At 40.4% G+C, this 23,681-nt stretch overlaps 1 non-coding gene across 1 annotated transcript; it reads left to right on the top strand.

Annotated features, from left to right (window-relative positions):
• Window positions 1-258: 258 nt before the first annotated feature.
• Window positions 259-455, top strand: LOC129011121 (U2 spliceosomal RNA). Its single transcript, XR_008493237.1, has one exon. It is a non-coding gene; the product is annotated as a U2 spliceosomal RNA (small nuclear RNA).
• The last annotated feature ends 23,226 nt before the right edge of the window (window positions 456-23,681 follow it).

Genomic DNA, 23,681 nt, shown 5'->3' with positions numbered 1-23,681 from the left:
TACCGTATTTTTACTGTACCTTTTCTATACTTAGATATGTTTAGACACACAAATATTTACCAATGTGTTACAATTATCTACAGTATTCAGTACAGTAACCTGCTGTACAGGTTTGTAGCCGAGGAGCAATAGGCTATACCATATAGCCTGAATGTGTAGTAGTCTGTACCATCTAGGTTTGTGTAAGTGCACTCTGTGATATTTCCACGATGACAAAATCACCTAACAATACATTTCTTAGAATATATCTTCTTCACTATCGCTTCTCAGCCTTTTGGCTAAGATCAAGTGTAGAATATATCCTCATCATTAAGTGATACATGACTGCAACTCAGGAGCAATTAATTGCCTTATATATGTGAATAGTTAAGTATGAAAGTACACATTTGGATATGCCATTTTCTTCTCTTGTGTTCTCAGGGAAATGTGCCTTGCTTTTGAGAAATAAATGTATTTACTTTTATTTACATGACAATGGTTCTCATTTCCATTTTGCATTCACATCTATTAAAAAGAGAAAAGGATGTCATTCTGCTTACTCCAGTTAGTCTGAATACCATGTTCAATATTTCACCTCTGCTGTACTCAGTGCCACAGTGCATGGAGCTAGCATTGTTGTTATGGTCAGATAAGCAGCTTAGCAAGATGAAACTAGAGTTTGAGGCAGATGTGGCCTGAGTTCCTCTTCCTCCAGCTTCTGATGATCTGATACTATGCCACACAGTGTGCTTCTCCTGTGCCAGCCTGTGCTGAGACGGGTATGTCTTTGAATCAAGGTTCTTTCAATTATTGTAAAGTATTCTTAGTCTCTTCATGTGCAATGCAATCAATCAAAGTTCAATTTAAGAATCATCTTTACCAACCGATTTCAATAGAAAATAATTTTTCTCCAATATCCCCTGAAATGCTGGCTGCCTGCCTTATGTGTTACCCAGGCAATGGATTTTCTCTATAAGCTGAGTATTCTGTGTCTGCCTTCTTTGCATTGCTGCTGTGACCTGGAGGTGGGAGAGAAAAATGGGAGAAGAATGCAAGGAAGGAGAGTCATGTTCTGATTGGAATCTGAGCTCAAACAGTTTTTCCTTTTGTGCATTTTATGTCATATGTCCCACCATCAGACATTCTTCTGAGTCCAGTTGCTCAAGAGTAACCACCATCCAACCCATTCTTGCCTGCCCAGTATCAAACAGGCAATACAATGCAGGCACAATATGAGGAAATCATGCCATGTCACTGGCCCACTGATCTTGCAAGGTATAGAAATAAAATTGCTTTAATAAATTCTATTACCATAGTATATTATGGTAATAATATATTAAATAAAACATATTTAATAATACAACTATATTAAATATAACATGTTATATTTAATAATGTAACAATATATTAAATATAACATGTTATATTTAATAATGTAACAATATATTAAATATAACATGTTATATTTAATAATGTAACAATATATTAAATATAACATGTTATATTTAATAATGTAACAATATATTAAATATAACATGTTATATTTAATAATGTAACAATATATTAAATATAACATGTTATATTTAATAATGTAACAATATATTAAATATAACATGTTATATTTAATAATGTAACAATATATTAAATATAACATGTTATATTTAATAATATAACAATATATTAAATATAACATATATTTGATATATTACATTATGTATTTTATTGAATATTAAATATTATAGCCATAATATTTAACAACAGATAAGTTAACAGGTGCCACCATTCAGAGCAGACATGTGGAGTAATTAACTGGTACAATTAACTGGTACATACTGACTAAATGTTACTTATTGGAAATAGCTGGGTTTTGGAAAAATTTTTCCATTATTTTCTCAGATACTTGTGGCATAACTAAAATTTGTCCTTGGAACACCTGTGTGGACAAAAATATTGAGAGTGAGTCTGCTCCAAGGTAGGAAGCAGAGCCCTACAGGGCACATAAGAAAAACAGGATAAAGCCACCACCTTGTCAGCATTCGTAACCCACCTGCCTGTACTAAACCCTTATTGCTATTCTCAGCCAATCCCATGGGGCACTCACTCTGCCTCAGGAATGCCAGTGAGCAGGAGTGGGCAATTTGACATGTATCTTCCAGATGATTGCCAAATCAGAGCCCTGACCTACGCCTTCTGTTTGCACCCTTCCATCCCTGACAGGCCAGCCCTGTGGCCTTCCTTGCTCAGAGAAATTTTATTTTCTGAAAGAAAAGAAATGCTAGGCCTTTCTTATGGAAGAAGCAAGGGATCATGGGGTAAGCAACTGATTGAAAAAAAGAGGTTAAGGACTACTTCCCTGGGAGCAGGAGATTCAAGAAGTATGGAAGGGCTCAAGGTCATCCAAGAGTAACTTTGCCTGCGAGTGTTCAAAATGGGTCCTGATGTGCCTTTGCCTGTGAGTATTCACAATGGGTCCTGATGTAGAAGGGGTTCCTGGTTTGCTTTTCCAAAGTATTCTAGTAAATCAAACCATGAGTGTGAATCTGTTACAGGTAGTTAGGCATGAGCAGGCAGGAGAGGGCTCTTCCCCCCCACCCACTAGAAATGTGGGGTGATGGTTTGGCAATCATCGCGTTGCCTCTCTAAAAATGATAATTCGGCAGCCAGGAAGAGACAAGCTCTTGATGGTCCACACCTGTTAACACTAAAAGTGTTAACTGAATGCAGACCCCAGGGAGAAGCAGCTTCTCGGGCATGCATGTTAAGAGACAAAATGGTGAAGGATGACGTTCCAGGGGCACAGGCCACTTGAAAAAGCCTCAGATGGGCATGCGTATAACTCCCAAAATAGGCTGTTTGTGCTCAGTTGCAAAGGATAAGGAAAGCACTGCTCAGGCAAGCCCACCCTAAGGAAAGAATCATGGGAAAGAGGGAACCTATAAAGTCATCGGATCAAGGTTAAAGGCCTTTTCTTTCTTTTTTTTTTTTTTTTTTGGCTGTCTTCTTTTTCTCTCTTTGACTTTCAGGTGCCCACTTGGATCTCTTCCAAGGGATCTTTCTTCTCTTATTAAGGCAGGTGAGGATGTCATTTGATTTGAGCTTTTCGTTCATTTGTTAATTTCACAAATATAGAGCTCCTCTCCACACAACGCAGCATGGTGAGATGAGTAAGACAGAGTCCTTGACTTAAAGATACATACAAATTCCCATACCCTTTCATTCACATTCTCAGGATAATTGCTTAGTTTCCTCAATGTGAGTGACTAATTACAGAAAGGGACATGAGGCCAGGCGCCATAATTACAGAAAGAGACATGAGGCCAGGCACCATAATTACAGAAAGAGACATGAGGCCAGGCGCCATGGCTCACACCTATAATCCCAGCACTTTGGGAGGCCAAGGTGGGTGGATCACCTGAGGTCAGGAGTTTGAGACCAGACTGGGCAACATGGTGAAACCCGGCTCTACTAAAAATACAATAGCCAGGTGTGATGGTGGGCACCAGTAATCCTAGCTACTTGGGAAGCTGAGGCACTAGAATTGTTTAAACCCAGGTGGCAGGGGTTGTGGTGAGCTGAGATCACGCCACTGCACTCCAGCCTGGGCAACAAAGTGAAACTCCATCTCAAAGAAAAAAAAAAGGAAAGAAAAAAACATAATAATCTGACATTTTCTGTTCATAGAGAATCATGGGAACCATTATAACAAAGAAGTCAAGAGTGCTGGTGTGGAGTGGACCTTGGTTTGAATACTCAGCTCTGCCACTTACTAGCTGTAGGCTCATATGCAAGATACTATCCTCATCTGTTAAAAAGGAATAATATCTAATGTTATATAAAATGTAAAAATTATTTCACACAATGCCATTCACATAGTAAATGTTCAATAATAGTTAGCAAAAACCTCAGGACAGATATAAGTGGCAATGTGAAATTAATACAGCAGAAGCTCAGTTCACACAGATGTTAACCCTTAAACAAGCCCTGCATTGTATGAGTATCTCACAAAAGGAGTAAGGGAAGAAGATCTTATATCATTGGAGTGAGTGACTACCATGGACCAGCCACCGTTACTCACTTTACTTCATTTAACCCGCACAAGAGCCTCATGACGTAGATATCATCACCATTTTGCAGATGAGAAAGCTGAAGCTAAGCAAATTTGACCTGACCAAAATCACATAGCAAGTAAGATAGGAGTCCAGCTTCATCTCATTCCAATATGAGTATGTTTTCCTCTTTTCCATTGGCTCTCAAAGTTTGGTCTTAAAGGAGCTGTATCAGCATCACCTGGGAACTTATTAGAAATACACATTCTCAGCCGTACCCCAAACCCACTGGGTCAGAAACCCTGGGGTTGGGGCCCAGCCATCTGTGTTTCACACTCAGACTGACACACGATCAATTCTGATAACCACTGCTCTATGACATGCATTTCCTCTTCAATTAGGATCCGACTCCTTATTTTGTATTTAACAAGGAGTATGAAACAAAGCCCGGGCTCTGAATTTGTATTCCTCAGCAATAATGTGTCAAGTAATCTTAAAACAGCAAACCCCTGGCCCATTCCAGCCCATACTGCATGTGCGGAAGAAAAGTAGAAATTAATATTGGGGCCATTTTGCATATTCTTAAACCTGTAAGCTAGTCTCCTTGGAGAACATTAAAGCTTTGCTGTTGTCACAACTAGTGGTGTCACTTCCCACCATTCCTGTTAGTCTTGGGCAACATGATACATTTATTAAGCTCCTACTGTGTGCCACTGGGAGAAGAGTGAAGAACAAAATGAGCAAAGCCTCCCCTCAAGGAGCATATGATCCGATTTTTCCCAGCAGTGGACTCTTGTTGGTCATTCCTAGAATCCCAAGACCCTCCTCTTTTATTGTTCCCCCACCAAACCTATCTACATTTAACATGGGAATAACTATAACTTCTAGGCAAGTAACTGTAACTCCTAACTAAGATCATTTACTCAAACTCCCCTGGATCACACATAGCCTGTCCACCCAATGTAGCATAGCTGACTCCTGTGGTCTGAATGTGCCCCCTCAAAATTCACATGTTGAAACCCTGACCCCCAAGTCGACAGTAATTAGGAGGTGAGGATTTGGGGAGGTGACTGTGACTCATGCCCTTATAAAAGATGCCCCAGAGAGACCCCTCACCCCTTCCACCAGTGTGAGGACACAGCAAAAAGGTACCCTCTATGAACCAGAAAGTGAGTCCTCACTAGACAAAGAATCTGCCAGCACCTTGATCTTCCACTCCCCAGCCTCCAGAACTGTGGGAAACAAGTTTATAAACCACCCAGTTTATGATACGTTGTTATAGCAGCCTGAACAGACTAAGACACTGACCAAATGAAAAGGATCAGAGAAAAGCCAATCAAGCTTGGAGAAACCATTTTCCAAGCACCCACTGTACCAGCAGCCCAAGAATCATTCAGAATTGTCCTGGCCATTACGCTGTGTGCCCATGGATCTCAGCATGGGTCTGAAGAATCAGCTCTGCCAAGCCAGGACCCAGATCCTCCAGCATTTTAGTCCAGTGTTCTCTGCACTCCCCGGGTGTTGGTGTGATGCTGGAGTTATCACAAGTCATCAGCCTCACTAGCCAAACGGCAAATACCCTGAATTTGCTCTTTATTGACTATATGAGAACCACATTGCTTCACACTGAAAACAAGTACTATTTGAAGTATAAAAGGACTCCTAATCTATATTCCACCTGCCGCTGGCTCTGTCTTTGAAAACCATTGCCTTCACTGAATGATTCCAGCTGGTGCTGTCATCTGTGCCGGCTTTTATGGGCTATAAGGACGGATACATAAGGTGTAGGTCAGTTTTTTAGGGAATGTAGCAGCCTTGCCCTCTCAACTCAACACATGCTTCTCTTTTCTTCTTCCCTCTATCCTGGAATTAATGGGGATAAATGTTGCTAAAGCATCTAATTAAATGTTCTTAGATAATTCTAGTCTGTACACTGATTGACCAGAAAACAGAAATGACTTCATCTGAAAGAAAACTAATATATATGGGAAAGAGGAGTGATCGGCTGTAATATTTATGTTTTCCTGTCTCTTGTGTGAATTCATAGGCAACTTCCAGAATAAAATCCTCACATGTTTTTTCCATCAATTGAAGAATTTGAATCTCTCTTATTGGCAGAGTTTTTCCTTCTTTAAATTTCCCTCCCACCTCACAATGTGCCTGCTACAAGTTTGTGTCATAAATCCCAGTATAAAATTCCCTGTTGCTTAACATGCCCATAAATGTGGAGCATGTAGTCATGTTATATGATTCCTGACCTGAACATAAATTTCCTGTAGTCTAGAGGTGCCTTAAGAAGGAGCTAATATGTTCACCTGCTTGTTTTCCAGGCAATAAACCCAGAACAGGTGAAATGGGGAGGAAATTTAAATAAGATCAAAAGGTAGGTTCAAAAGAATGGACAAAGCCATCTGGAATGCCTCAGTGCTGCCAATCTCAAATATAAGACCCAGTGGTTTACAGTCCCACCAACAGTGTAAAAGTGTTCCTATTTCTCCACATCCTCTCCAGCACCTGTTGTTTCCTGACTTTTTAATGATTGCCATTCTAACTGGTGTGAGATAGTATCTCATTGTGGTTTTGATTTGCATTTCTCTGATGGCCAGTGATGGTGAGCATTTTTTCATGTGTTTTTTGGCTGCATAAATGTCTTCTTTTGAGAAGTGTCTGTTCATGTCCTTCGCCCACTTTTTGATGGGGTTGTTTGTTTTTTTCTTGTAAATTTGTTGGAGTTCATTGTAGATTCTGGATATTAGCCCTTTGTCAGATGAGTAGGTTGCGAAAATTTTCTCCCATTTTGTAGGTTGCCTGTTCACTCTGATGGTAGTTTCCTTTGCTGTGGAAGTCAGTGTGGCGATTCCTCAGGGATCTAGAACTAGAAATTCCATTCGACCCAGCCATCCCATTACTGGGTATATACCCAAAGGACTATAAATCATGCTGCTATAAAGACACATGCACACGTATGTTTATTGCGGCATTATTCACAATAGCAAAGACTTGGAACCAACCCAAATGTCCAACAATGATAGACTGGATTAAGAAAATGTGGCATATATACACCATGGAATATTATGCAGCCATAAAAAATGATGAGTTCATGTCCTTTGTAGGGACATGGATGAAATTGGAAATCATCATTCTCAGTAAACTATCGCAAGAACAAAAAACCAAACACCGCATATTCTCACTCATAGGTGGGAATTGAACAATGAGAACACATGGACACAGGAAGGGGAACATCACACTTCGGGGACTGTTGTGGGGTGGGGGTAGGGGGGAGGGATAGCACTGGGAGATATACCTAATGCTAGATGACGAGTTAGTGGGTGCAGCGCACCAGCATGGCACATGTATACATATGTAACTTACCTGCACATTGCACACATGTACCATAAAACCTAAAGTATAATAATAATAATAATAAATTAATTAATTAATTAATTTAAAAAAAAGAAAAAAAAAGACCCAGTGGAATTTTAAGTAGAATTTCTAGTTTTCCCTTCTTTTCGACCAACTAAATGTCAAAAACAAGAGAAAACTAGAAATTCCACTTAAAATTCCACTGGGAATTTAAGGAGGATGCTCATTTTTTCCAGAGGTTGGGTAAGATAAGAGCAAGTAAAAAAATACTGATTTCTTCTAAGTTCATTGTCAACAACCTCCTTCTCCTCTTCACCCCCCTGGCCTCCACTCTTGTTGCTTGAATATGTGTTTAGCTTTCTCTAGCATTTTACCTTGCAGAATGAGCTTGGGGCATTTGGAAGTTATTTGCTGAGTTATATGGGGAGATTTTTACTTTGGATTTCAAATTACTCTGCAGAGGACAACACTGCATTGCTGAAAGGAATTTTCTGAACAAGAAATAACTGTTCTACTATGCAGCCATAAAAATTAAAAATAAAAAAGTTAAAAAGAAATAACTATTCCAGTAGGAGTGTAAATTGATACAGCTTTTAATATAATTTGGTAATATGTATCAAAATCCTTGAAATTATGACCATTACTTGACCCAGTAATTCCACTTGTATGAATTCATCCTTAAAAATTATTGTACAAAGACAAGAACAGATATGAACAAGGATGTTCATTGCAGCATTGTTTAGTACAGGAGAAGTTTGAAACAACCTAAATGTCTAGAAATAAATGATTGGTTAAATAAATTCTGCTATATCCATAATGAGAACTATTATGCAGTCATTAAAATGATGACAGAGATTACAGGTTTGGATAAGGATGAATGTCTATCTTATGGTAGCCATTTATGCCTCATCTTCCACTATTGGAACACTAAGCATGTGGGAGTTATTTATATCCTACTGCTCAAGGTCATCACCAAGGTCTGATTGCAAAAATTCAAAAATTTGCAACCTCAGGCATAAATGGGTTAATAAGTGAAAAAAGCAAGCTACTAAACAAGTTGTATAGCTATTATCTCTCTAAAAATTATATATATATGCACATAAGATTTATGAAATGTCTCCTATGAAATTCTTTTTAACAGACCACACACTGAAGTTCAATAAGTACACATTAAGAATTTGTCATGCTAAAATACGATTATGTTTTGTCCTACAATTATAATGAAGTAAAATCCACAAATATTTCCCATTAAGATTTGAGTCTTCAAAGCCTCTCCCATGTTGGGCTCATTATGCTTATGCTATTTTTGGGTCAACATGACATGCCTCCCTCTTCCATTTTGAATGTTTTTCATTGAAAAAAAACAGGTTTTATTTGTGGCAGTTTTTAGGAACTCTGACATAAATAAGAACACACACATCCAGGACAGCTATTTACACATAGTGTCAGAAAATATTTCATTGTAGTGGCTTCTCTTGAATAGAGGCCAAAGCCTGAGTTGGAATTGGCTAAAAAGAAAAAAAAGCCTTACAAGTAAGTTTCTCTAAAACAGATTTAGTACACATTTCTGTGCAAGAGCTTTAAACACATTTCCATTCTAATTAAAAATATAATTGGCAACATACGTCTTTAAGCTATGAATATTTTGGTAGAGGAAATTCAAAGGCCAGCAATTATATACATCTCTAAAAAGCTTAATTATTCACTAAAGGAGAAAAACAAGTTTTTAAACAAACAAAAAAAGCTGTAATATTAACTTCTGACATTTAATTCTCCAACTTTGGTGACTTACTATTATAAATGATGCTATAAGCTGAAATCAAAGACAAAACTCCTACCCTAGCCACTAGCGTAACCCTCAACTCTGGCTGCCCCACCTTGTCCAGTGACCACCCACTAGTGATTCTGACTTTATATGTCTGAGTAGAACCCACATATCAGGATTTTTTAAAAGCTTCCTAGGGGCTCTATTACATAACCATAATTTAGAAGTCCTGTACCTTTATAACTGATAGCCCTTGATTAGCAATTACTCCAACACCTGGAATGAATGAAGTGCTACAAGATTTAAACAGTCTTAAAACATCACTTAATCCAACCCTTATTTTGCAGTGGAAGACACTCAGGTTTGGCAACTTCCTTTATTATTTTCTTATTTTAGCGATAAAAAGAGAGGGTGAAACCTAGTGTCTCCTAGAGGATTGTCTTCATCCTCTCTCACATTTACTCAATTCTCAACTATTTTTTCCCCACATAGGCACAAAATTCTATAGCCACCATCTCTCTATTCAGTGAGTGGGATTTTAAATTCTCAATACAGACTAGGACAAAAGCCACTTTGCTGAATACTTTTGCTGCACCCAGCATTAGCTCACATCATCACAACTCTCTAAGATGGGTACTATCCTATCTTCATTTTATTGATAAGGAAACTGCTATTCAAAGGACTTAAATATTTTGCCCAATGTCAGACACCTGGAAATGGTAGAGCTGAGATAGGAACCTAGATCTACTCAACTTCAAGTCATCAGAAAAGAGAATGATAGAGGAGCTCCACCTGGGATAAACCCACAACCCAAAGTCGTGGTTATTATTAACTCAGAGATGAGATCTCACAAGAACCTATTCATATTGTTTCCATTTCCTTGTGTACTACCAAGACAGCAGGAAGCAGAAGTATAGCAACTGAATGGGAAAATGAGAAAAGTAAAGCTCTTGATACCAAGGGTAAAGGCTTTTTTGAGGAAATGCCACAAGTAATCTTCATGGGTCTTTACCTGCAAGGCAGAAGTGCAGTCAGGAGGGCTCGGCTTTCACAGGATGCACCTTTGCCATCATCTCCGGCAGGCCACCCAAGCAGATCCTATAGCTGATTCCCTTTGAAATGTTCTTCAGGTCTCACGCTATCCATTGCACAAGCTCCTCAATGTACATGGCACTCCCTTTCCCTCCTCCTTCACCTGGCTAACTCCTGCTCATCTTTCAACTTCAGCTCAGTCTTCCAGGGTCCCCCAGTCTCTGAAGACCAGATCACATAGTCCTCTTTTGTGCACCCGTTAACAGCCAATGACACTGCCACCAAACCTTGCTAGGTTGACTTGTCTATTTACTTTTCTGCCTGCTACCAAAATGCCAGTTCCTTTCTGTCAGACCTGCATATCCCACATACACAGGCCTCAGCCCATTCCCTAGCACGGAACAGGCACTCAAAAAACCGATGTGGGAATAATACACAAATGAACAATAAATGTGTAGTCATTCCAGATAGGTGGATAGAATAAAGCATGGCAATGCATTTGGAACAGAGAAAATGTTATGCTTTTCTTTATAATTATGATTTTAAAAATTATTTCCTTTATAATTCACAGTTGGCATTACCACCTCTCTTAGGAAGGGAAGTATTTTGTTCTGAAAAATTATTTTACCCAAACTGGAGCGCTCAGTGAGATGCTCCCTCTCTCCCTACCTCACCCCTCTCCCCTGGTTAGGTCCTATAGGGGGGCTAGGACCAAAGCTCCAGAAATAAGAATGAAGTTATTCTGCGTCAAAAAGGAATGTACTTTGAAGTTTCATGGGCAATCCAGGAGGAAGGAGCGTGCAGATGAGGAAGAAGAAGTCAGTGAGATGCTGAAAGCCTACATATTCTGCAATGTGGTTAACTCCTATTGACACTACAGTTCAAAAAAAAGAAAAAACTCATGAATTATGCATGAATTTTTTTGTTTATTTTTGTGGGCTTTTTTTAGCTTTATTGAGGTATAATTAACAATAAAACTTGTTACAATTAAACTTCAAGTCATACAATATGATGTTTTGATATATGTACACATTATGTAATGATTACCACGATCAAACTAATTAATATATCCATCACCTCACATACATTTCTGTTGTGGGGAGATTACTTAAGGCCAACTCTCCTGGGTAATTTCAAGTATACAATACATTATTATTAACTATAGTTACTGTGCTGTACGTTAGATCCTGGAACTTATTCATCTTAGAACTGCACGTTTGTATCCTTTGACCCACATCTCCCCATTTCTCCCACCCCACCCCACCCTGCCCCTAGTAACCACCATTCTACTCTCTATTTTTGTGCTAAACCCATGAATTCTTAAGTAGGTTGTTTTAACATGTTGTAGATTCAAAGTGGTAGCCAAGTTTCACACTGTAGTTGATGTGGAGCAGGATGGAAACAGCCCATTAGGACAAAAAAGCAAAAAATAATGATTTCATCAGCTTCCAAGGCTTCCTCTAATGGCCTCCTCGGCAAAGCAGGACACTAGGAAAACTGCTAACCTGTTGAACGGACAACAGCACTCAGAAGGTGATGGAAGCAATAAAAGAAGCTGCTGAATGAGCCAACAAATGAGGAGATGTGGCTGCAGCTAACTGCATAAGTCAGAATATTAGCTTAGAGCTTATTCGATGGGGCAAATGCAGTCAGACCTGGCAACTGGAGCTGTTGAATATAACGGAATGTCCAGGACACAGCCCAGCACTCAGAACAAGGGCTTTATCTCCTAAATCACTGGGACATTGAGAATGGCCAAGGCTGCCACATGGAACACACAATCCAAGGCATCCCCCCACGGGTGACCATAAATGCCCCCTGGTTGGGGGTAACGAAAGAAAGTGCAAGACAGCTCAAACACATCCCACCATGCAGGATGGACTCAGGACTGAGGTAGGGACCCAGACTTAGGAAAAACAGAATGACAGAGGATGTTAGGAGGTGAACTATGTCAGGAATAGTCGAAGGAACTGGGAAGGCTTGGCCAGAGAAGACAAGACCTGGGCATGAGAAGGGTGAGTGGCTGAAGGGGAGAGATAGAAACTCTTTTCCTATTTTTGAAAAGTTGCCCCATAAGGGCAAAATGAAATGTGATCTATGTGGCACTAGAGGGCAGAGCCAAGACTAATGAGTGAAAAGTTTTAAGGAAGCAAGATGGTATTTAGATGAGGAAGTCATCTCTAGCATCATGGTTTTCAGTGGTGACAATCCTGTCCCGTAAGGAGCATTTTGGAGATTTATACACGCTTTTGTGACTTCTGATATAGTCATACTAGAGCATTCACATGTTAAAATACAAACATTTATTACAAGTTTCTTTCCTGTTCCTTCTCCTTTGTATTACAGTTAAGGCAAAATATTTACTTTTAAAAGATTATATGTGTGAGTTACATTATGTATAGATTTCACTTTGGAGTAGAAAAGAAGCTGTTACCAAATATACACTATGAAAATGGGGCCAAAAATATATTATGAAATTGAGTTTGCCTGCAATGGGACCCGCTGCTCTGGCAGAAAAGTGACAAACCAAAGGATCTTGGCCAAATCTGCCTATAAGCATTTTTGTGGGATATGTTCTGTATTCTTCAAAATTTTGAATTAGTTGCTGACATTTAAATGCTGGGAGATATGTACACATCCAGCAAGTGGGCTGCACTGCTGCTTGGCAAAAATTCACCCTGGAAAAGGTAAGACAGCTCCCTTTGGAAAGGGGATCCATGTCTCTGGCCACCCTCCTGCACCCAGGCTCACTTCACCCACTTATACCATCGGCCGTGGCCTTTAGGGATCAGACTGTGGCTCCTGCTCTCCAACTCAAGCTTTCAGTAAATCAACACAGTACTCATTGGGGCTGGCATTCCTCCCTGGCAGAGACCCTGTATGGGAGAGTGAGGGAAGACTGACTCATCTGCCTGGAAAGAGATCTCAACTTTTCAAGATTGTGGCTGTTTGGGGGAATCTCATAAAGCCTATTCCTGCTTCCCCAGAGAAGTACACAGCCACACAAAAGGTTGCTTATAATTTTAATAGATATTGGACCCCTTATATCTTATTCTGCTCAAAATTAAGATTCCAGCTGTAATATGCTGTGGAGCCCAGCTGGCTAACCAAATCATACTTCCCATCCCAACTCTAATTTGGGGGATTTTTTCTATGTGTAATCAGATAATTTTTGATAGACTCCCCATAGGGATAACGACATTTAGTCTGCTACACCTGTGGACAGTCAGGCAGCTACTGAATGCTAGTGAAATAACGGTTCTTTGAGTCAAGCAAGTAACACCTAGAATCTGCTATTCTTGGAAGCTGCCTGCTTCCCAGAGGTCTCCAGCCCAACCACAACCAATAAATAAAATCAATTCTAAGACCAGATGCCCTCCCTCTCCAGTGACTCCTTAGGCCTGTAATTAAACAACGAAGACAGAGATATCAACTATGTTAGACAGCAAGCTTTAAAAAATGAAATGTGGCATCATTTATTTTCTGGAGAACAAATGCCTTGAGGCTAGTGCCTGGTCATATTAATATTTCATTTTTATGTTTCTCTTGCCAGTGATCCCCCAGCCCTTTCCTGCTTTGCAGCATTCTCAGACTTCCTCAGAAGTCAAGCATTTAAAAATATGTTTAAATGCACATTCTTATAAAAACCTATTTCTCCTTGGTAAGAGGGGAGGATTAAAAATACCCAGCATCCTCCCAAAAAATTACCAAGAAGCCTTTAATTTGGCACATGTCCTTCCCGTGATTTAAACTCATCAAACCACAGCCATCCCTGGATAAAATTAGAATCAGACATAACAAAAACAAGATATAGAGAAGACTACTGGGAACAATCTTTAGAGATGATAAAAATAATAATAAATGTAGAGAGAAACTGTGCTTTAAAATCACACAATTCTAGATATATCCAGATCAATATATTAATGCAAATATTGCGAAAAGTTATACCATAAAAGTTGAATAATATTTTCATAAAACAAGGCAGTGTTTTCACAAGGCACCTTTCATCAAGCAATCTTACAACTTCAGAAAGCACTGGATAGAGAAAGGGAAATATTCCCCAAATCCAATAAAGCTCAGTTGCACCATTTAAAATAACTGCCAAGAAATGGGACATTCTGGGACAGAATTTTGGATCAAACTACTATGTTATTATATCATTGTTTAGAAATGGAAACTCAATTATGTTACAGAATGGCCTTTGTGAATTACTAAACGACTTTGAAATAATAGATGAAAACTTTCTTCTCAGATCCACTCTCACTGGGATATGAGTGCTTTCTCTACTTGGCGTGCAATACATGTCCTTCAGAGCAAATTGCTCTGGCCAAAAATGCTCATGCATTATGACAAGGAGCAGAATTACAGCTTTTACTTAAAGCTTTGCACCATAGTGAATTTTACACAGCGATAGAAATTCCCAGAAATGGGTCTCAGGGAGACTGTTTTGTTGCTGTCATTGTTGACTTAAATTGCATACCCTTTGTGTTTTCCAAAAGCCAAACCCTTATTCACCTGTAAATATGCTAGAAAGTGGGGCAATGTATCAACAAAATAATGCCCCAACTCCCAGCTGATACTAACTAATGTATGTGCTAAAACAATACAATGAAAAGAAACTCAACAAAATAATGCCCCAACTCCCGGCTGATACTAACTAGTGTATGTGCTAAAACAATACAATGAAAAGAAACTCTTGGACTTGAGCAAATTAAGTGGAAAAAGATATGGAAAGGTTCAAGACCAGTCAATAAAGTAAATAAACTATTTCTATCCACCAGTCAGGTTTTGAAAGAGCTCATATAGATAAGTTTTACTACCCTTCTGGCATTAAGAAATTGAAAGCTCCTTCTGGTCTCATGGATTTCTTTTTTTTTTTTTTTTTTGAGACAGAGTCTTGCTCCGTCACCCAGGCTAGAGTGCAGTGGTATGATTTAGCTCACTGCAACCTCCACCTCCCGGGTTCAAGCAATTCTCCTGCCTCAGCCTCCCAAGTAGCTGGGATTACAAGCACCCACCACCACACCCAGTTAATTTTTGTATTTTTAGTAGAGATGGGGTTTCGCCATGTTGGCCAGGCTGGTCTTGAACTCCTGATCTCAGGTGATCCACCCACCTCGGCCTCCCAAAGTGCTGGGATTACATGAGCCACCGCGCCCAGCCTGGATTTATTTTTAATAGAGTTATGAATATAACCAAGATCAGATCCCATCTGAGTACATTGCCTCCAAGATCCAGATCTTCTGCTTCAGGATCACCACGTGAGTGTCTGCAGCAAAACCTTCCAGCCAAGTGGAAATCACACGGCACCCACCACCTAAACCCTGCATGTTCCTGTGCAGGCCTATCCCTTAGGTAAGACAAGTTGGGTAGTGGCTCTGGACCCTACATTTAAGGGGCAAGTGTTGGGAAAGCCTTAGGGTACTGCACCATATCCTCTTTTCTGAATACCACTAACTTCCCCCTCAAATTTTCTGTCCCAAGTGGGCTTTGAAACATGAGAATAGAGTAGACTCCTTCCAAGTGACACTTTCTAGTGTGGGTCCCATACAGGTTTTATTACCCCAGTCCCAGACCCCAAGCCCCTGCTTTAAGGTATGGCCCTGCTTTAGGTACATTTCAGTAGTGGCCTTTCCCAGAGTCCTGAGAACTCAGAAGGAGGTTGTGGCAGGCCCTGCAGTACCAGGTCTCTTTCCTTCTCCAGAGATGGAGTCTTGCAGGCCTTCAACAGGGAAGGAAACTCCAGAAAGGCACAGGATATAGATCAATATTTTGTCTCTCAGATGAGGTCATTTCAATATGTCATCAGAGACTGTTTCTGAACACATTTTCTAAATCTAACATCAAACAAATTAATGCCTCAAGCCACATTTTGGGTTTGTTATTACTTGGCTTTATTTTATTGAGGGAGTCAATCTTGTGTTTCAATAGAATTTACTGGTTCCAACAATTAGTGACATAAATCCAGGAATGAGAGTGTCAGAAAAAAAAACTAGTCTGTGCCTTATTCCTCCTCCCTTAGCCCTGGGATCATTGAGGTTGTGTTTCTATAATGCAGGAAGCTGCCTTTGATTTTTCTTTTAGAAACTATGCAAAATAAAAAAATTTGAGGGCCGGTGTAACTTCTTGAGAAGGACAAGAAAAAGAGCCAGAATCCCAGCGGTGCCAGAAAGACTCAGGGGCACATAAACCTCAAGGTCAGTCCTGCCTAGGAGCTGAAAGAAATCATAATAAGACTTCGTCTCTTTTCATCTTCAAAGTCCTTCATAAGCTCTAAATTATGTATCCCACCACACTACTGTAATCATGCGATTTGGCAGAAGCAGGAGACCTTTTATCTCTGGAGCTCAAAGCACTCTATAAATGCCAATTAATCCTTACAACTGCCCTGGGAGGTGATGGAATATCGGCGGACCTACTTTGTACATAGAGAAGTTACGTGATTTGGTCCAACCCACACAGCAAATTGGCAGCAGAAATAAGTTGAGAACTTGATCTGGAGGTTCTATTCCTGGGACATCTAAGGCTGAAAGCCAAGTCTGTATTTAAAGCATCTACATGGTAGCTGGCACATAGTAGATGCTTAGGTAATAATTTTTGAATGAATAAGCTGGATATTCATATTCCCAACTGCCTGATGAATGTGCCTGAGCTGTGCTAACATCCCCAACTCAGGTTCAAATTTTTTATCCAAATTGGCTTTGACTCTTGGGTTTCCATTCATTCATTCTCCAACCAGAACACCTACTATAGCTGAAGCCCTCTCCTAAGCCCAGTAGATAGAGTGGTGAATAACACAGGCAGCAGCCGTCTCTCAAGGAATTTACATCCTGAGAAAACAAGGTAGACAATAAGGAAGAATACAAGTAATGTCAGATAAGAAGAGTGGAGTGATGTGACAGTACATAAAAGCCAATCGTTGGAGACCAAGGGGTCATCCAGTTGCCACTGCAGGTGTAGGGCAAGTGCCAGCGCCCAGGGCACTAAGAATTTTTTTAGTATTCTGGCAACTTAAGGAAAGAAATTCTCATTTGCTTCTATTCCCCTACAATAGACAGCAAGACCTTTAAGTCAAAAAAGGCCTAATGATTTGTCTTCAGAAATAATGAGAGAGAAGCAAACTGGTGATATTGTGTTGTAAGGAGTTCAGAGATGGAGTAGGTGATGGCGGCTTCTGAGCTACAGGCCAGGGTCAAGACTGGTCCCCAGAGCCTGTCTGCACCTGAGCGCTGCCCCAGGGCATAATATGAAAAGTCCCATGCATCCCAACAGAGACTGCTTACCTCTTTTATTTGCCAATCTCTCCATTCATTCACTTTATATTTATTGAGTATCTACTATGTGTCAAGCTCCAAGTGTATCTCTGCCCTCAGCGGCCCCACCACAAGCCAGGCCAAAAATGATCCATCTCGATATGCTTTTCTTTGACACACAGCATTATTTTCTTTTTAGTTATAAGATGATTTGTGGCCCAGTAGTAATGAAAAAGGGGTCATATAGAGATAAATTGTCAGTAGGTTTTTTTTGTTTGTTTTTTATCCCCGTCATGGCAAATTTGTAGTTTTAAAAGTGAACTACTCAGCATCAATTGTAGTTTTTTCTTTTTTTACAAAAAAACTAATAGAATTTATTTTTATAAAAGTTTTAGGTTTACAGAAAAATTGATCGGAAAGTCCAGAGTGTTCCCACTCCCTCCCTTTCCTTATTTCTCTACTCTGGATCAATCCTGGAAATGTGCTTGTCTGCTTCCATAAAGGAGCTAATAAGATCACTAAGCACATTAACTTCATGCTTTTCAAATCCCTCTAATTTTACAAAAACAATTGTTAGAAGAACTCAGGTTACAGACAAAGCTCCTGCCTTTCTGACACAGAATTCAGAGCCAGCTGTGAACACATGGAATTCCATTCAGGCTTATTGGACCTAAGGTGGCATTATTACAAGGAGCAAACTCCAACATCTCTCCTGGGCTCACTTTTCCCCTATCCTGAATTTAATTTCGTGGAGTTGAAGAAGAGGAGGTGGAGGAGATAGCCCTCCAAGTTGGTCCTCCTGGCAATAGTGGCAGCAATACCTAGATGTCTGCAGTGCTAGTGGACTTGACTGTGAAAATGTTTCTATTTTTCTGAAGGTACACGACATTACCCCAAAGCCCATGAGCCTTGCTTTGAGGAAGCAGCTCTGTAAAGATGGATTCTTCAGTCATGTGTTCCATATCTTCTACTTGCTTCTCCAAGTCACTGTAGTTTCCTCTCTGAACATAACTAAGTGGGCTTAAATTCCATCAAATCTGTCCTGCACTGTAACTGAAATTTAGCCTAGGGCAACAAAAATTTTCCTCACAACTGTTCACAGTTCTCTTTTCATTCTATCATAGAATTAACAATGCAGAGTAAGCCCAAAGATAGAGAGTGAAGGAGAAAAGGAGAATTTAAAGGCTAAGCTGATCTTCAAATTAAAGACTTGTTCTCTCTAAGTGAGCGTTCTCAGAATAGAATTCCCCTGAGCCTCTCTAAGAATATGGCAGTTGGCTCCGAAACTTCTAAGAAAATCAGAAACCACCCAGCACCTCAGGAATGCATTCATAGATCAACTGGAAATGCAGGAAGGGTCCTTTCTTAGATATCATTTGATCTAGACTCCTGAAGATTTTGTCAATGAAGAAATTGTGGCCCAAAACAGTGAAGAGGCCAGGCAGGCCTGCATCATAGAGTCAGGAGAAAACAGAAACTCAATGTCCTGATTCTTCTCACTTTTCACTATACACAGATGTTGCTCCCTGCACACATGCATACATACTTAAAATCTACTTACTACAGAGTTTGAGTTCACTTTAATCAGCTACTGACTGAAAATGAACAGGGATGCTTTGGTCAACCAAAGATATGTTCATGTCCAAAACCCCAGGAATAAGCTGGAAAAAAGTAATTGGCATTGCTGGTCCCTGGAAACTGTATGGCCCTTTCTCCCCGACACTTTCATGCCTGCAAGCAAAATTCTCTGTCACATACATGTGCAACTATCTCTGTTTCCCAGAGATCCTGAGGGCAGCCAGCTAAGCCTAAAAGCCCTCAATGACAGAGCAACTTAAAGTTTTCTTCTCTCTATACTCTCTGGGCTGAAAGCTGGGCCTGCCCACTCTGTTCTATCCACTGCTGGTTGTAAATTATGAAGTTGTGCTACAATTGATTGGGTGCCAGGTCCTGGACTAGGTGATTTTCTTTTGTCCTCACAACTACCCCTATCTGTCTAATGTGAAAACTGAGACTCAATTAGGTAAACCCACTGGTCTCCCTCCAAAACCTGCTGCTGCCTTCCTGGCCATGTTCTGGTCAACCAGGAGTTGGCTCTTCTCTGTTCTAAAAGTGGAGTGGTAGCTGTGAGGACCCCAAAGAAGACCAATTCCAGAAGCCAAGCCAAACACACTGGTGTGTTTTCTGCCCCCAGGAGTTGGAGGAGCTATATCTAAGCTCTCGGACTCAAGACTCACATTTTTGAACATCAGGATGTCCAGGCACAGCCAGAATATTACAACTGGGTGCCTCAAATCTACAAAACGTTTCCTCCAAGTCCCAACATTCTATATTTTATGCAATCAATTTCCCTCCTTCTTATGACAGTCTCAGGAGGAGCATTGTGTCCTTTTCCCTGGAAAACCTCTTCTTGCCACTCCTCTTACCAGGTGAGTGACTGGCCCCTGTTGACCTTCTGTGCATTTTACAGAAGTTGTCCTCTTCAAGGTATCTTTGTTTTGTGGTGGCAGATTGGAGGTGACATCATCACAGCCATAGCCATATAACACTAGGTCTCTGCTGCCTAGTCTTCCACCATTGAAACTCCGCCCCTTCTGTCCATATGTTGTGGTATACCAGTGAGGGGATGTTGGTGTTCAGTGGGTATGAATCCATATCTGCAGGTGGATGAGGCAAGGGATTTCACATAAATGATTCTCTAATTCTCACCTAGATGTGATGGCCTCTAAGCTCCAAGGTCACAGCTCAGGTGGCTGAGCTGACCTTTGAACCTAAATCAGCCTTGCTCACAGCTCATCACTACCTGATGCTGCCTCCTATTTCTGGAACTTTCCCCATTTTGGAGATACTCCTGGAACATCCCTAGACATGGCCTCCCACCTTCCCCACTCCTACTTTCCATGGTGTTTGTCACTGCTCAGTTTTCCTCAAACTTAAGAAATACAGAAAAATAGGGGCCCACAGCTCAGTGTAAAGGAAAATTTAAAGCTGTGGCTTTCTGTGATCACTTGGTGTCAACACAGTTATGAACCTAGAAGCAAATGTGGGCACTAAAATTAAATGGCACTGGTTAAGTGTTTGGTTATAAGGTAGTCATAGATGTGATCCAAAATCAGGTTGGATTTGGTTTTTTAAAATATCAAGACAATAAATGTATTTAGTAATAAAATATTGAAATTAAAAAGTCAAAATTTAAAACTTTTCACTGAAATGATGGATTCCCTGGGAACCCATGGCCAGCAAATTAAGCAACAGAGGGGAAGATCACCTTCCCTTACTCACAGATGGGTGCCGGAGGCCCCCTGGACTTCGAGACAGGAGTTTCTGTGTGTGCATGCAGGAACAGGAGGGACTCTCATAGCTAACATTTATTGAGTGCTTAGTTTGTGCAAGACTGGTTAAGCACATTATATGTTTTATTTATTTAACCCTCCCAGCAATCCTATGAGCTAGGTACTCTTATCTCTGCTTTTACTGATGAACAAATCAAGACCTAGAGAGGTTAAATAATTTGACCAGGATCACACAGTTGGTAGAGAAACCCTTGTCTATGGTCAAAGCTCAAGCTGCTAACCCGAACACTAGTTCTCTCTCTCTCCCACGTGCAACCCTAATGAGGAATGTCAGCACAGTCTGTCAGCCTTGGTTCTCCTCACTTTCTTTTTACCACCTCTGGTTGCACCAGCACTGATTCTGGGCATCACACAAAAAGCCTGCATGGGCACTCCCCACAGCGCCAACTCAGCATCAGGCCCACGACTGCCACTTAGGAAACACTTGGCTTGTTGTGAAGGAGTAAAATGCTTTAAACAATAGAGGAGTGTGATGTGTGTATATTGCTGTTTGTTTCCATTTTTCTTATTATTCCATTCCCCTTTTTATGGATCACCGAATACTGGCTGGAGCAAATCCAAGCAAGTTAACTTTCTGTTATTGACAGAAGGACAAGGAAACCAAAATGAAGATCATATTCCCCAAGTAGGCCCCCACATGCCTTCTCCATCTCCTCTGGAACCTGGTGGATTTTTGAAGAGACAAAGCTCTTACATTTCTGTTATGAGGATGAGATTTAGGGCAAAAATTATGAGGCCTAACTGATGCAGGACATTCTCTCTGGCTTGGGGCAGGTGGGCTGTATTCCCAGCTGCTTGGCTCTTTCCTCTCTTCCTTGGTGATTTCAGACAGGCACTAAAGGAGCCCAGAGATATCTCCAGTGGTCACCTGAACCCCAGCTTCAGTGCCCACCTCTGTCACAAAGACACCGTGCAGAGAGACTTGATTGAAAAAGCATATGTTCAAACCTGATTGAACTTGCTAACTTAAAGAGGCATTAAAGTCAGGAAATGAAAAAGAGATGAGCTGTATTAGTTTACCTTCGGGACCCGAGATAGTATATTTATACAGTCACCATGAGGTAACAACATGGAAGAGTTCCAAGGCTTGGCATGATCTAACCCGCAAGTCTATTTTCTTGTTTTCCGGTCTAGAATCCTCTCCTTGGGGGAGCTGAGTGCTGTCTGGTGCTAAACGTTTCCAGCCAGAGAACTTCTAACCTGTCTCTAGAGACACTCCTGAATACATTAGTAAGCTGGATTCTTCTCTTTCATTTCACCTCACTGGCACTACTTACATTCTTGGTACCAAGCTCAAGTCCCTGCTTTGGTGGTTTACACGGAAAGGTATTTGCTGTTTGTTAACACGCTCCCCTGAAGTCATTTCTGGGTCCTGGCTCTGTGTTTTTGGTTTCTTTAATCTCTCCTCATAAATCAGTCCCTCCATTCCCTTCATCTTTTTATTGCCTTTCTCTGAACTCCCTCCAATTTGTCTACATATTTCTAGTGCTGGGTGTCTAAACATAATTTTCTGGATGGAAAGTCATATTTGGAGGGACCTCATCAATTTATCTCTTGCCCTGAATCTTTTCAAGGGGTCTTGGGTATAGTTCTAAATACCACTGACCTGTTTACTCCACTAATTAATAATAAATATCCCCTAGAACAACCTGATAATGTTGTCATCAGATTGCATGGCCCAAGACTCCCTTAAAGAAGAGACTGTTGTTGGCTTTTTGTTTTGTTTTTTTTTTCATATCCTCTGGTACACAGTAATTAACCAGCTTGGAGGGACCCACCTCACACCTTGGTACATTTTTTAATGAGTGGTGTTAAAGAAAGATTTCAGGGTATTTTTCACAGGCAACCACAAGCTGATGGAGGAGGGCTGTTTCTAAGTTGTCTGTTTAGATGGGACATACTTCTCTAGAGAAACTGTGCTGTTTGTGGTTAAGCTTAACACCTAGTTCACAAAATATATTTAATAAAGTTTTAAAATGTTCACAAACCCCATTGTGGCCAAGAGTACAGTGAAAGAGGAATTCTTACATACAGGTAATAACTGTGCAAGTTGGCACAACCTTTTGCAGGGTAATTTGGCAACATGTATCCAGAAGTTTTACAAGTACATGCTCTTTGACCAATGAGTAACCAATGAGGTTACTTCTAGGAAGCTATCCTTAAAAAAAAATTGAAAAGGGGACAAAGATGTATGTATAAGATGTTTATCCAAGTATTATTTATAGCAATAGGAAAATATTGACAATAGCCTAAAAGATTTTTTAAAAGAGTGATTGGGTAAATAGAATGGAAATAGGCTACAAAGATGTATATACAAGGATATTTAGCATAGTATTATTTGTAGTAGTATGAAAAATTGGAAATAACCTGAAAATTCAACATAGGGTGATTGGTTAAACAAGTGGGTCTAGCTCCATATTTATTCATACAGAACAATGCCTATGGTGGCCAGGCATGGTGGCTCATGCCTGTAATCCCAACACTTTGGGAAGCCAAGGTGGGTGGATCACATGAGATCAGGAGTTCGAGACCTGCCTGGCCAACATGGTGAAACCCCATCTCTACTAAAAAAATACAAAAATTAGTTGGGCGTGATGGCGCACACCTGTAGTCTCAGCTACTTGGGAGTCTGAGGAAGGAGAATCACTTGAACTTGGGAGGTGGAGGTTGCAGTGAGCAGTGAGCTGAGATTGCACCACTGCACTACAGCCTGAGTGACAGAGCAAGACTCTGTCAAAAAAAAAAGAAAGAAAAGAGAAGACGAGGAGACAAAGGAGGGAGAGAGGGAGGGAGGAAATGAGGGAGGGAGGAAGAAAGGAAGGAAAAGATGCCTATGGCATATTGAGTTAAAAGAGCTTCTGACAAAGAAGGAGTTATAATGTGATTCCAT

The sequence above is a fragment of the Pongo pygmaeus genome, chromosome 10 (assembly GCF_028885625.2).
Source record: "Pongo pygmaeus isolate AG05252 chromosome 10, NHGRI_mPonPyg2-v2.0_pri, whole genome shotgun sequence".
Taxonomy (NCBI): Eukaryota; Metazoa; Chordata; class Mammalia; order Primates; family Hominidae; genus Pongo; species Pongo pygmaeus.
Note: the sequence above shows the minus strand (reverse complement) of the source record. Positions and strands in the feature narration are given on the sequence as shown.